We start from the raw sequence: 12,655 nt of genomic DNA, 5'->3' as shown, positions 1-12,655 counted from the left end.
CAGAAAAGTGCTGCAGAGCAAACAGCACTGAACAATAGCAACTGGGGCCTGCCTTGGCACTTGTCATCTATTTGCAGTCATTCATGAAATTTTAATGTTTGGACATTAAACAGAGCACAGAAGAGATATCGCTATGGTCTGCTAAGTGTTAGTGCTGTATGAAGACCTATCATTAGAATTATGAAAATCACAACAGCACAAGCAGCTATAATGATTTGAGAGAATATGATTGCTGCTGTTCTCTCATCTAAGAGGATAGAATGGAGCCAACTGATAGATATACAAATTACTTCATCTAACTTATTTATGATCTACATGGAATCATACTACAGCATCATGCTATCATGTTCTGAAATAATATATACTATCATTAGCTAGGTTTATGGAAGTAGCTTTGGAAATTATCTTTCCTAAGGGTATCACCAAGTAAAACTACAGGACCTTTGTCTGAGCTTAATTTGCCTAATTACCAAGGATTATTCCATGTTACCAAGCAGTAATTTATGCAGTTGCTTTGTGTGATATAGGAGTTATAAAAAGAATATCTCCAAACTAAGATATACAGAGTAAGAAAACAGATCTTAGACTCAGACAAAGGAAAAGTATTTACCTCTCCAAACGTCATTAATTTTTTTTATCAATAAAAACTGATAATACCTAGTTCACATAGTGTTGGGATTATAAATAAAGCATCATAAGTGGATGCTCTGATTATAGTCTGATTTATAACAAGATAACAACCATTACAAAGAATACTTGATTATTGGTATTAGGTTCTTTAGACCTGGAACTATAAATTATAAGGGGGGACTGAAAATCTCCCCACCAGAACATGCTGGTAAAGAAGCCAGGCCACTCTATCACTCTCGGTGGTCTACCCTAGATCATCCACACTTCTCAATGTTTGTTAGTTAATACTTATTTAATCCAATTGCAGGAAAGATTTATACACACCTGCAGATTAAAACCAGACTAGTAAAGGAACTAGCCAAAAGTGTATTAATAGCTTCCTTCCAAGCAAGTAGCATTTAGAAATAGTTCACAGTTGTCATGCCTGATGAATGAGTTGCTAAAGGTGTGCAAAACTCAAGATGCTTGTGAGAACATCCGTCTGAAAGGTCTTGACCTACACTAATGCTGTGCAATGCAATGTCCCTGCTAGACTGGCTATAGACTAATTTCCCTCTGATGGTCTGGGAATACTCAGTTTCTGGCCTCAGCTTCTGTAATTACTTATACTCCTCACCAATGCTCCCTCTATTGCTCTCAAACTCATAATGCCACACAAAATGTATGCCCCATTTAGAATGGATTTTTTTTGGAAATGGATGTCTCCCTCCCTTGTATTTGAGTTTACCCGTATCCTCAGGGCTTATGATATGGATTTATACCAACATCCTGTCCTCCCTTGTGGTACATCCTCTCTTCTGGTTGTACTCCCAAACACATGTAAACTGGTTCCAGGTCACATCCATCTTATTATTGGCTTTTCATTCTTGAAAGAGCTTCTAGTGTCAATAATGCTGCCTAGGCCTACAGTTTAAGATACTCTTGGTTGCTCTATAAAGGCTCATTTAGCATAAAACTCATCTAAGAGAGGAAGTTAATTTGTGGATTCTGCTTATGATAAAGTTGTTATACAAAGTTTGCTTAGGTTAACAGATTGGCTTTCTACTGAGATTAATTTCTTCACTTCTGTCATATGTTCTATCTACAACAAATAAAACATTGTTTTAAATGAAAAATAACCACAATTTTTTGCATAGGTATGACAAGAATTCACCCTGGATTCTGTAAGAGAGTAGTATATTCTACAGTATAATAGTTTGGGAAGAATGATGGAGACATTCTGAGCTAATGAAAAAGAAATGTCTGATTCTTGTCCAGGAAAATAAAAGACACATAAGTGAACTATTGCATTGCATATAGAAAATTACAAAAAAAGTCCAAACTTTTCTTCAGCAAACTTTGTTTTTCCATGTTGTCCACATCTATATATGTCTTTTGGACTTCTTAACAAAGTATTTTGGGCCACACATCCTTCACCTGCATAAATTTAATTGATATAAACATCTGAATTATGCACAATTATACTTATTTTGTAGACTCAATGTCTTTTACTCTTGTAAAATTTAAAAGACTAATAGAGATTATGTAAATTTCATGTTAATCAGAGTATGTTACCTTATTTTGTTACCTTATTTAAAGATGACTCAGACAATTTATAAATATCTATTACGTCAATTAAACATCCTATTCATTAGTGTTATAGCACATTAGATGTCTACAACACCACATATAACACATAAACATCAGCTGTTTTATTAAACCAACAATATTAAGACAAATATGATGTCTGACTAAGAAAACTCAGGATAAAAATATGCTGGAAATTACAAATATCTTCATCTATTAAATATTTTTAATATATTTGAAGACAACTTGTCAAAGGTTTACTTAAATCACATAAACTCGAAAACCCTTAAAATTAATTTGTACAAGTGTGTTTTTTTTATTTATAAGCCAATTTGAACATAATTCCTTAAGGACTTTTTTCATATAACATACTACAAGTACAGACACACACACACACACACACACACACACACACACACACACATAATAGATCTAGTCCGAGGAAGGGATAGGACAGTTGGGAATTACTAGAAAGAAATGAGAAAACAATTTGATCTCCCAGAGCATAAAATAAGTTTGACTTACATAATAGGTTGTGGCCTCCCTACAATCCCTATGATGGAGACAGATGAAGTGGACAAGGGACCTAAAAACTCACAAACAATAGAATAAATGGCTCCAGTATCAGTTAAGAAATTAATTAATTTATCTATGATGGAAAGAGTTATCCAAAGCCATGTCAATTTAATGGTTCACAGTGGAGCCAGATCAGAACCTGCTAGGCTGAGTTCTGAGGAGGCTAATGAGGTCTTTAAGATGGTCTGCCAGTTCCAGAAAGGGGGTTTTATTGCTTTCTCTGAGGAGGGGGCACTCCCTCCTCTGTTTACAAAGTGGGCATGGTCCTGGTGGCTGCTATTTCTTCTAAAGATATTCTCTGTTCTAGTGACAGCTTAAGCAGATTTGGGGCCCCAGTGTTACTAATGATGATCCTTATTGTTGTTGGATTGGGAGCCTCAGAATAGTCCCTGTTGAACCTGAATTACTCCTTCAGCTGTGAAAACCAACATTTGGAAGGATGTCTTTTGCTCTGGGGACTGCTAACAGTCTAGATCCATTTTCTCTATCCACCTGTCCACATCATGACTATTAAAAACCTTGAAAGTCAGTTCTGTGAGTTCATATTGTGGGATCTAAGGGCCCCTTTCTAAGTTTTTGATTTTGTACCAAATATCAGAGGCTGACTGGGAGATGAAATACATTGTGAGGCTAGATTGGCCTCCTCAGGATCTAAATTAGTATAGTATATTATCTAAGAAGTAAAGGGCCTCTGAAAGCCTAGAGAGGAAGAGAGCAGGCTTTTCATCTGGACTTTGAGTAACTTCCTTAACTTTATCATAATTGATGGGCTTAGTTAAGGCCCATTTCATTCCCTCAATATGGCAACAGAGCATATGGTCTTGGCATCTACCATCTGCATACCCATACTGATAGTCCCAATGAGGATCTTGATCAGGGACAGCTATAGAACCAGAGGCATAAGCATTGAGCTACCTCCAATTAAGATCATTTCCTTATTTCCTTGCTTTGGCCCCAGTGCCACTTCTCTCCTCAGGCCTAGTACAAGTAGAGAAAATTATTTGAATCCCCTGCCATGATAGATTTAATGCAGGGTAAGGTATTCAGATTCCTTAGTAAATTTAATTAGGTCAATAAAACCTTCTGGATTTACACTCAATTTGAGTGTGATCAGACATTGAAAAAAGGACATGGACTGTGGCAATGCTGTTGGCTCCTGCTACTTCATATAAGGAAACTGGCATGATAAACGGGAGGTTTTCTGAAAGGACCTATATGAACATGACTTAGGAAAGGGGAAAGGAAGAAGACTATTGAGGGGCTCAAGCAGGTAATGAAGGGGAGGGGAAACAATGCAGAAAGAACAATGTCATCAGAGTCTTGGTTAGAAGAATAGGGTAAAGAAAGTAGGTGTGAGAAAAAGAAAGTAGTTGTGAGAAAAGGCATTCAATGGGAGGAACAGAGATCAGGATGGCAGATTATTCAAAAAGTTAGCCAGACCTCCTGGATCCTCAACTTACATTGAGGCTAGGCTATATATAGAATATTAGGTGTTTGAGTTTGAGGTCAGTAAGTCCTAGCAGGTTACTTTTTTTTTCTTTTTTCTAGGGTTATTTTATTCAACTTTATTTATTTATTTACTTTTATTTGACCAGAGAAGGAGAGAGAAAGAGAGAGAGAGAGAGAAAGTGAGAAAGCAAGCCACTAGGTCCAGAACTCAAACTGCAGTCAGTCATTTGGGAGTTAAGCATCCTTAACCACCATGCCACCTGTCGGACCCACTCCTAGCAGGTTCTTAAAAATACAACCCAAAGGAGAATCTTTTGGAGGGGCTGACTGAATGTTCCCCATGTAAAAAAGAAAATGGAAAAACCTCTCAGGGCTTTAAGAATGCCAAGGGAGGTGACTGATTCTAAAGAGAGCATCCTCAACTCAGACAACCTAGAGATTTGCTCTGCGGTAAGCATCCCTGAATCCAAGGATAAAACCACCATACCAGGGCTATATTCAAAGGGTGTCCCCATTTCTTAGTCCTGGAGAAAGTGGTAGACCTGATGTTAGGCATTTCAAAACCCAAGGAGCTATCACTTCCAACCAGCCAATATTAATATTCTGAGTTCTGAAAGAGAAGAAAGGGGCCAGGGACTTATCTGTAAAGAGATACAGTCACATGTTGGTGGTAAATAGGTTAACTGCAGAGAGTAGCCACTGAGTCAGACAAACAGGAAGAGAAACAAAAGACAGGAAGGAAAAAAGCCTTCTGACAATCTCAGGAACAGGATTCGGGAGTTATCCTGTGTTACTCCCCTAGGTGCAAGTCTCTAAGGGTGTGAAGGACATAGTGTCTCCCCTTGGGCCTCTAAATGTTAGGATGATCTGTATCATGAGCTGTGAAAGAATTCAAAGAATCCTGATTATGCTTCTAGAGTTGAGGCGATCTGAAAATGTTATTTTAAAACAACCAGCAATAACTTCAAAGATCTTTCCATTACAGAGAAATGTAATAGATACATAATAGGTATATAAGTACAAAAGGACTGGAAATATTTTTCTGATTTTTGTTTTCTTTTGCTCTTTGGAGAGATTTTTGCTATAGGGAATGTGTCTCACCAAAGACACACAGAGAGAAGTGAGAAATCACCCCCTGGGGGGTGGCCATTCTGCAATCCTTTTTCCTCCATTCTCCTCTTGGGATTTTGGGCACATATGCACATGTGACCAGCATGAGTTTCAAGTCACCCGGTCCAAGACTCAAATTGTAGTCGACCATGTGGAAGTCCAGCACCTTAACCACCACACCACCTGCTGGCCCCATTTTTAGAATTTCATTTATTTATTTTTTAATTTTTGAAAAAGAATTTTTTAGAAGGGTAATGAATAGCTCTCACTAATATGGATCTAAATAATTAGACATTCAATAATAATTAAGAACAAATAAAAACATCCACGTGCATTGGCTAAGAAAAGTCATAAAAAATGACCCTTAATGAACTATTGAATGAATTAACAAATACTGATTAGAGTCTATTATCTGTAGAATCTAGGAGTCTCAACCTTGGGTCCTCAAGCATCGCTCAATAGATTTTTGGATGAGAGGAATCAATTCTACAAAGAATAAGCACTATGCTGAATAAAGAGTGAAGTGATTAATCCTATCCTTGTATTCATCCTCTGTATCTGACTATTCTCATAGCCTTACTTCTCTTTGTCCATATTTATAGCTAAAATGGTGACTGAAATAAACAAGAAATCACAACCTATTCCACTGAGGAAAATAATGAGAAAGAAAAGGTCATATCTATTTTTTCTTTCCCTTCATCCCTCTTATTATGTGTTTTCCATAGTCTTTCTATTCTAGTCTCTGTCTTATCTTCTTCATCCTCTCTCTACTTTCTCCTCATTTTATTGATCACTTTTCTATCTTCAATATATCTTCTTTTTTCTCTTTTTTTAATTTTTTTTCTTCTCCTGTTGTAACTACAAAAGTACATATCAATCATTAGCAAATGAGTCTGAGATTTTCAAAGGACTTATAAATCAAGATATAAAGAGATTGGCCATCCTGTGGTGTGGTGGTTAAGGAGGCTGAAACCCATGTGGCCTAAAGTGCAGTTCAAGTTCCAGATTCAGTGCCTGTAAAACATGCCCAAAGTCCTGAGAAGAGAAGGGATCATGACATGGCTAACCCCCGGTGAGGATACTTTCTCACTTTTCTCCTCTCTCTCTCTCTCTCTCTTTCTCTGCCTTTCTCTGGCAAGAACACACATCCACTAAAAATTAACTAAAATACAAAAAAGATGACCAGCTAAAATATATTTTTTTTAATTTATCAATAAACAGTGCCAGTTCCCTAATAAAGACCTCCAGAGAATCCTGGCAATTGAACACAAATGACTTAATTATACTTATTGAAGCAAGGGAGATCATCCATTTTGATAGTATCAATAGTGTCTCAAAACAGGAAAATTAAGGAGGGCTTAAGACTTTGGAGTGGTTGAAGGCAGGTCTTTCAAGATGAGAAACCATTTGGGATTTGGAAAAGCTTATGACATCATTTAGAATTGTTTCATCAGCAAGTGGAAGATCTTAAAGCAAATTTTGGTAATCAACTATTGTTCTGCACTTCAGGGAATATTTGGAAACATGTGTAGGGCAGGCAGTATACATTTAGGGTGTAGTGTCCAGGGATGCTGAATGAATTGCAACTTGCAAGGCAATCCTACATAACAAAGAATTGTCCCACTTAAAATGTCAGTAGAGCTCCTATTAAAAACAATGGTTGGATGATAATTTTAGTAGAGTCCTGGTTGCTTAAAGACCATACTCAAAGTGTATAAATCAGCAATATGTTATCTTATGGTAGTCATTTCCATTAACATTGCCAGAAAATAATAATTATCTCTTGTATGTGATAAAATGCAAATCTCCAGGCCCAACTTCAGAGATTCTGCTTCAGAATTTTCCAGAAGAAATGGCCAGGTGATCTTTAGGTTTAACAACCCCACCAGATGATACTAATCAGGCTAGTTTAGGAAACTGTTCTAATTCACAGACTAAATCTAGGTAGACTATTAAAAACAACTAGGTTTTGGCTACAGTTTCTAAAACTTTGTCCTTTTAGAAGAATGAGCTGCTTTGGGAGGTAATGAGCCCTGTTTATAGAGTTATTATAAGTAGAGGTTGACCATCTGTCAGAAATGACAAAGAAGGAAAGTTTGTTCTCAGTGGGAGGTAGAACTAGATTATTCTGTTTCCTTCCAAATATAAAATGTAGGTTCTTCTAAATCCAGCTGTGATTTCTCAAGCCAATTTGTAAAGACACACATAGGAATAAAAGCAAGAGGCAAATTCAAGAATAAAAATGTTGACTCCCCTCCCCCATGTCCTGTGGTCTATTCCCACTGCTGCCTTTCATGCCCATTTGCTGGTAATTCATCTAAACTGTGATCCCAATGGCACCAAGAACTGAAAATAGATCCATAGGTTCCAGGAAGTAATTAAGGGTTTTTCTACTGAGCTCAGCTTGAATTAACTTCAAGGAGTCTTGCAGCTGCCTAGATTTTTCACACCAAGTCATGTCATGGTGCATAATTTGATGCTGTAATTTATTCACAGTTAATTCTTATTAAATGAAGCCCAGTAGCAGTTTTACCATAATAAGGAAAGAAAGTAGTGCTTGTTTTATTGCCAGAAAAATGTTCACTGGGGTGAAAAATCAAGACTCACCTATGATCTGTTAAATATAAAGGTAATTGTTATGTGGAGCTCTCAAATTGAGGAGCTACAAGAGTTCTCAAATTGAGCTGCTCTGAAATTCCATCCTTATTTCTGTTCTTACTTTGGCTGTTTGAAGATGAAATTTAATTAGAGTTTTGCCCTTCTGTTTCAAACTCTAGCACCAAGTTACACCACTCACTTTGAATTTTTTCAGTAGCTACTGTAACAAAAATCAGTCATCAATTCATTCAGCCATGGTCTCTTTCCTTTCCATGTATTAATGTTCTTAAGAAGAAGAAAATAGTTGCAGTGAGTAAGTAGGGAGAGTGAAGTAAAGAGGAGAGGATCTGACAGGTATGAAAATTGGTTTTGCCAGCCTAAGTCTTGGACCTTAAATGCATGACCCATTTTTTGATGCTAGAATAATTTACTTGTGTGAATTGTGTTTAGGTGTTGTGCTAACTCAATAGAAGCATAAAGGAGTGGAAAGGAAGTAGATGAGGTTGAGGTTCTGTAATGTTCAAAGTCATTTACTGTTTCGTAATGTTTTTAACAGTCTTTTCCCACAAGTTTGAATCTAAGAAATAATTTTTGAACAAGTCTCAATGAGTGGCTTCTCCACCCACCAGCTGTTCTCGCCAGAAATATACAAGCTCCAAGTCATGCCCAGTGCTCCTTTTTGCCAACTCCCAAATTCAATTGTTCAACAAGTCCTCTTTATTTTACCTATGAAAATGTCTTTTAACTGGTACACTCTCTCCAACCTAATGAGTTAAGAATTTCTTCATGTATTTAACACATTTCTGAACACCAATTAAGTGCTGGGCAGGGTTTCCCATAAGGATTCAAAAATGAACCAGACAGGTCTTTGCTAATTAGTCACCCCAAATTAAAGAACAAGTGTTCATCTTCTCTTCCTTGTTAAAGTCTCTTTTCATTCTTTAACCAATAAGTTTCTACCAAAATTATTTTTACAGAAGATCTGAATCCAATGAAGTATAACTTACTCCCAAGTGACTTAAAAATATCAGTATTAGTAGTCATAAAAATCATCTGAACTCTTTAAAAACAATGGAAAGAATAAAGGACCAAAGAAAGAAAAAGAGAAAGAGGAGTAAAAAGAAAGGAAAGAAAGGAAGGCAGGCAGGGAGGGACAAAGCAACAGAGGGAAAAAGGAAAGAAGAAAAAAGAAAGTGTAATCTCCAGTACTCTTCCCCTATTCATTTTTATTTTGTAGGTTTGGCGTGGGGCCACAAAAGATGACTTACTAATGGGACCCCTGGATAATTCTTACGGCCAGGTAAGGTTGAAAATTGCTAAAAAGTACAGTTGAAAATTGTTTGGGGACCAGCAGAGGGTGTAATGGTCACTGGATTCCCATGTAGCCGACTGCAGTTGGAATCCTGGACTCAGTAACTTAAAATTAACACCAGGTGTTTGTGCATACATGCTCAAGATCGCAAGAGGAGAATGGAGGAGAAGGGATTGCAGTGTGGCCATACCCCCTGGGGAATGATTTCTCTCTTTCTATCTCCCTTTCTCTCTCTTTCTCTCTAGTGAGTGCATGCACCCTGTAGCAAAACATCTCTCAAAAATAAAATGAAATAAAATAAAATAAAATTCATGGTCGGCATTCAAAATCCTCCACAGGGGGGTGTTTTACCTTAACTACCTTAATGCCTTCCGTAAAGGCAGTATCTACAAATTCAGGCACATTGGGTGCTGAGGTTTCAAAAAAAGAAGAGAAAAAGAAAAGAAGAAAGAAAAGAAAGGAAAGGAAGAAAAGAGAAAAGAAAAAAGAAAAAAGAAAAGAAGAGAAGAGAAGAGAAGAGAAGAGAAGAGAAGAGAAGAGAAGAGAGAAAAGAGAAAAATCCTCCACAGTCTGCCCTATCTATCACATGCATAATACTTCAAGATCTTTACAGGACCTCAACCTTGGGTTCAGTCACTTGCAATCTTGTTAAGAAACCAAAATTAACTGTGAAACTTTGTAAAGAAGCCATGCCTGGCACCATCCTTGGATCTCTGAAGATCTTGCTAGAGCATGTCCCATAAACAGCCTAATAAGTGATTCTGACGTGCAGCTGAGGTTGAAACCTGTCACCCTAACCATATTACATTAGGTTCCCTACCTTTTCTCCAACAATCACCTTTTTTTTTCCTCTCACCATCATGCTGTTAACATGTTTTCTTCTTGCTGGAATATCCTACTGTTCTTCCTTTTCTAGCCCAAGAGAATGTTTGCGAACCCTCTTTAAATGTCACCTCCTATGTGAAGCCTTTTCATTTCCCCCATCTCAGCCCATGGTAGAAAGTGTCTCTCTTTTGAATGTCAATAATAGTTTGCTTACATTGGTGGTATCTTATTACGTTGTCTCATGCTTGTACAAACAAGTTTACCTCTTCTACTAGATTAGGAGAACCTTCTTTCAAGAGATGGCAGCATTTCTTTCCTCGTATGTCTTAAATAATACCAAATCAAAAAAAAAAAGAAAAAAGAAAAGAAAAAGGGCAGTAGAATGGGAGAACTGTGGCAGTTATTTGAGAAGTAGAATAGAGAATATTGGCATACTGGTAATATTCTTCTATTTCTTGACCTACATGTGGTTCTGAAGATGTATTTACTTTATAATAATTTATGACTTGTGTACACATATTTATATATGTCTACCCCAATAAAATATTTAAAAGAGAAAACAAAATTATCTACTATACAGGAATTACACCATAGTCCAAGCTCATAAAAGGGACACCTGACTACTTGTCTTTCCTCTACAACCTCACTTTGGTCTGACCTATCTCCTTTGGAGAAGATAAAATCGACACTTCTCTGTCAAAGGGCTGCTAGCTTTCTTGTTTTTTGGAATGAAAACATAAAAACTTTTTAAACAGGTCTTGACATTCTACCATGTCATTTAAAATAGGGAGAGTCAGATTACTATTAAACAATCGAAAAGAATGAAAAAATCAGATTGTGATAAAATTCTGAGTCAAAAATTCTGATTTCTAGTCTTTTATACCTCCATGGCAATTTACCAATTTAGTAGACTTCAAATCTGTTGGTCCTTGTTTTTTGAAAACCAGGTCTCCATAAAGTGAAATGAATGTTTAATTAATTAAATGTATTGTATACTAGACACTTAACAGTGGAAATCAGACAAGCTCACTACCCTGAAAATGATTATAGATTACTGGAGAAAAGAATGATTATAATACAGTATTGCAAGTACTTTAAAAGGCTTCTGGGGAGAGTACACCAGTATGAAGAAATATTAACACCTCTTCTCCTCTTCTTCCATCACCTTTACATCATACTTCTGCTCTGGTGCTCTAATAAGACACCCCACACTTGGCCCCACATGGGTCGCAGGAGAGGAAGGGGGACAAGTTATAGAAAGGAAAGCACATTTCAAGACTTAGGTAAGGTATGATATTTCTCTTACAACACTGGCTCTCGGTTGACTTTGACTGATGGTTGCCTATTAGAGTGGGCACTCATTAACTCAATTATATACTAAATTCCACCCATATGCATAACAGTCTGTTAAAGACTAAAAATAAGGAAAAATGGGGGTGAGGGGAGGGAGGACATGCATCTCTGCCTTTGGAAAGTCACAGAAAGAACAGCCAAGTGGGAAATTGAAATGATGTCTGAGAGGAGGAGGGAAATCGAAACTGGTCTGAACTTAGAGAGTCAAGAAAGTGTCTCTTTGACCTGAAATATACAGAGACTAACCAAGAAAAGAGAGGGCAGGGAGAAGTCCTGAACAGCAATTTGGTCAAAGGAAATAGCACAGGTAAAGATCTAAAGAAAAAGAAAATGACAGGTTCAGGGAGCTGAGAAAATTTTAGAACGAACATGAAGAAATAAAATTTCTCTAATTGCTGAGGCTGAACAGGACAGAGACCCATGTGTGCAAGGTCCTCAGAAGCTTTGTACACTGACTTTCAAGTTTGGTTTTATATTCTGGAGGTAACAGAGATGCTTAAACCCCATCTGAAGTATTTTATGCTGTGGGATGACATTGTAGGAGTTATATTTAGGAAAAGAAAATACATTTAGTCACAATTTAAAGAAACTCACTATGGAGACAACCAAATGGAGATAGGGAGGTAAGTCAGGCTTCCCTGCAGGATACACACATTATCCTGGGTATGGTGCAGGGCCTGAGATATGCATGAGGTATTTACAAGTGGTGAACGCTTTATCAAAAATGTGGGATAAAAAAAGTTTTTTGTTCTTTATTTTTCAAAGGTCTACCATGTCATTTAAAATAGGGAGAGTCAGATTACTATTAAACAATCGAAAAGAATGAAAAAATCAGATTGTGATAAAATTCTGAGTCAAAAATTCTGATTTCTAGTCTTTTATACCTCCATGGCAATTTACCAATTTAGTAGACTTCAAATCTGTTGGTCCTTGTTTTTTGAAAACCAGGTCTCCATAAAGTGAAATGAATGTTTAATTAATTAAATGTATTGTATACTAGACACTTAACAGTGGAAATCAGACAAGCTCACTACCCTGAAAATGATTATAGATTACTGGAGAAAAGAATGATTATAATACAGTATTGCAAGTACTTTAAAAGGCTTCTGGGGAGAGTACACCAGTATGAAGAAATATTAACACCTCTTCTCCTCTTCTTCCATCACCTTTACATCATACTTCTGCTCTGGTGCTCTAATAAGACACCCCACACTTGGCCCCACATGGGTCGCAGGA

The sequence above is a fragment of the Tupaia chinensis genome, unplaced genomic scaffold, assembly GCF_000334495.1.
Source record: "Tupaia chinensis unplaced genomic scaffold, TupChi_1.0 Scaffold000460_1, whole genome shotgun sequence".
NCBI lineage: Eukaryota > Metazoa > Chordata > Mammalia > Scandentia > Tupaiidae > Tupaia > Tupaia belangeri.
Note: the sequence above shows the minus strand (reverse complement) of the source record.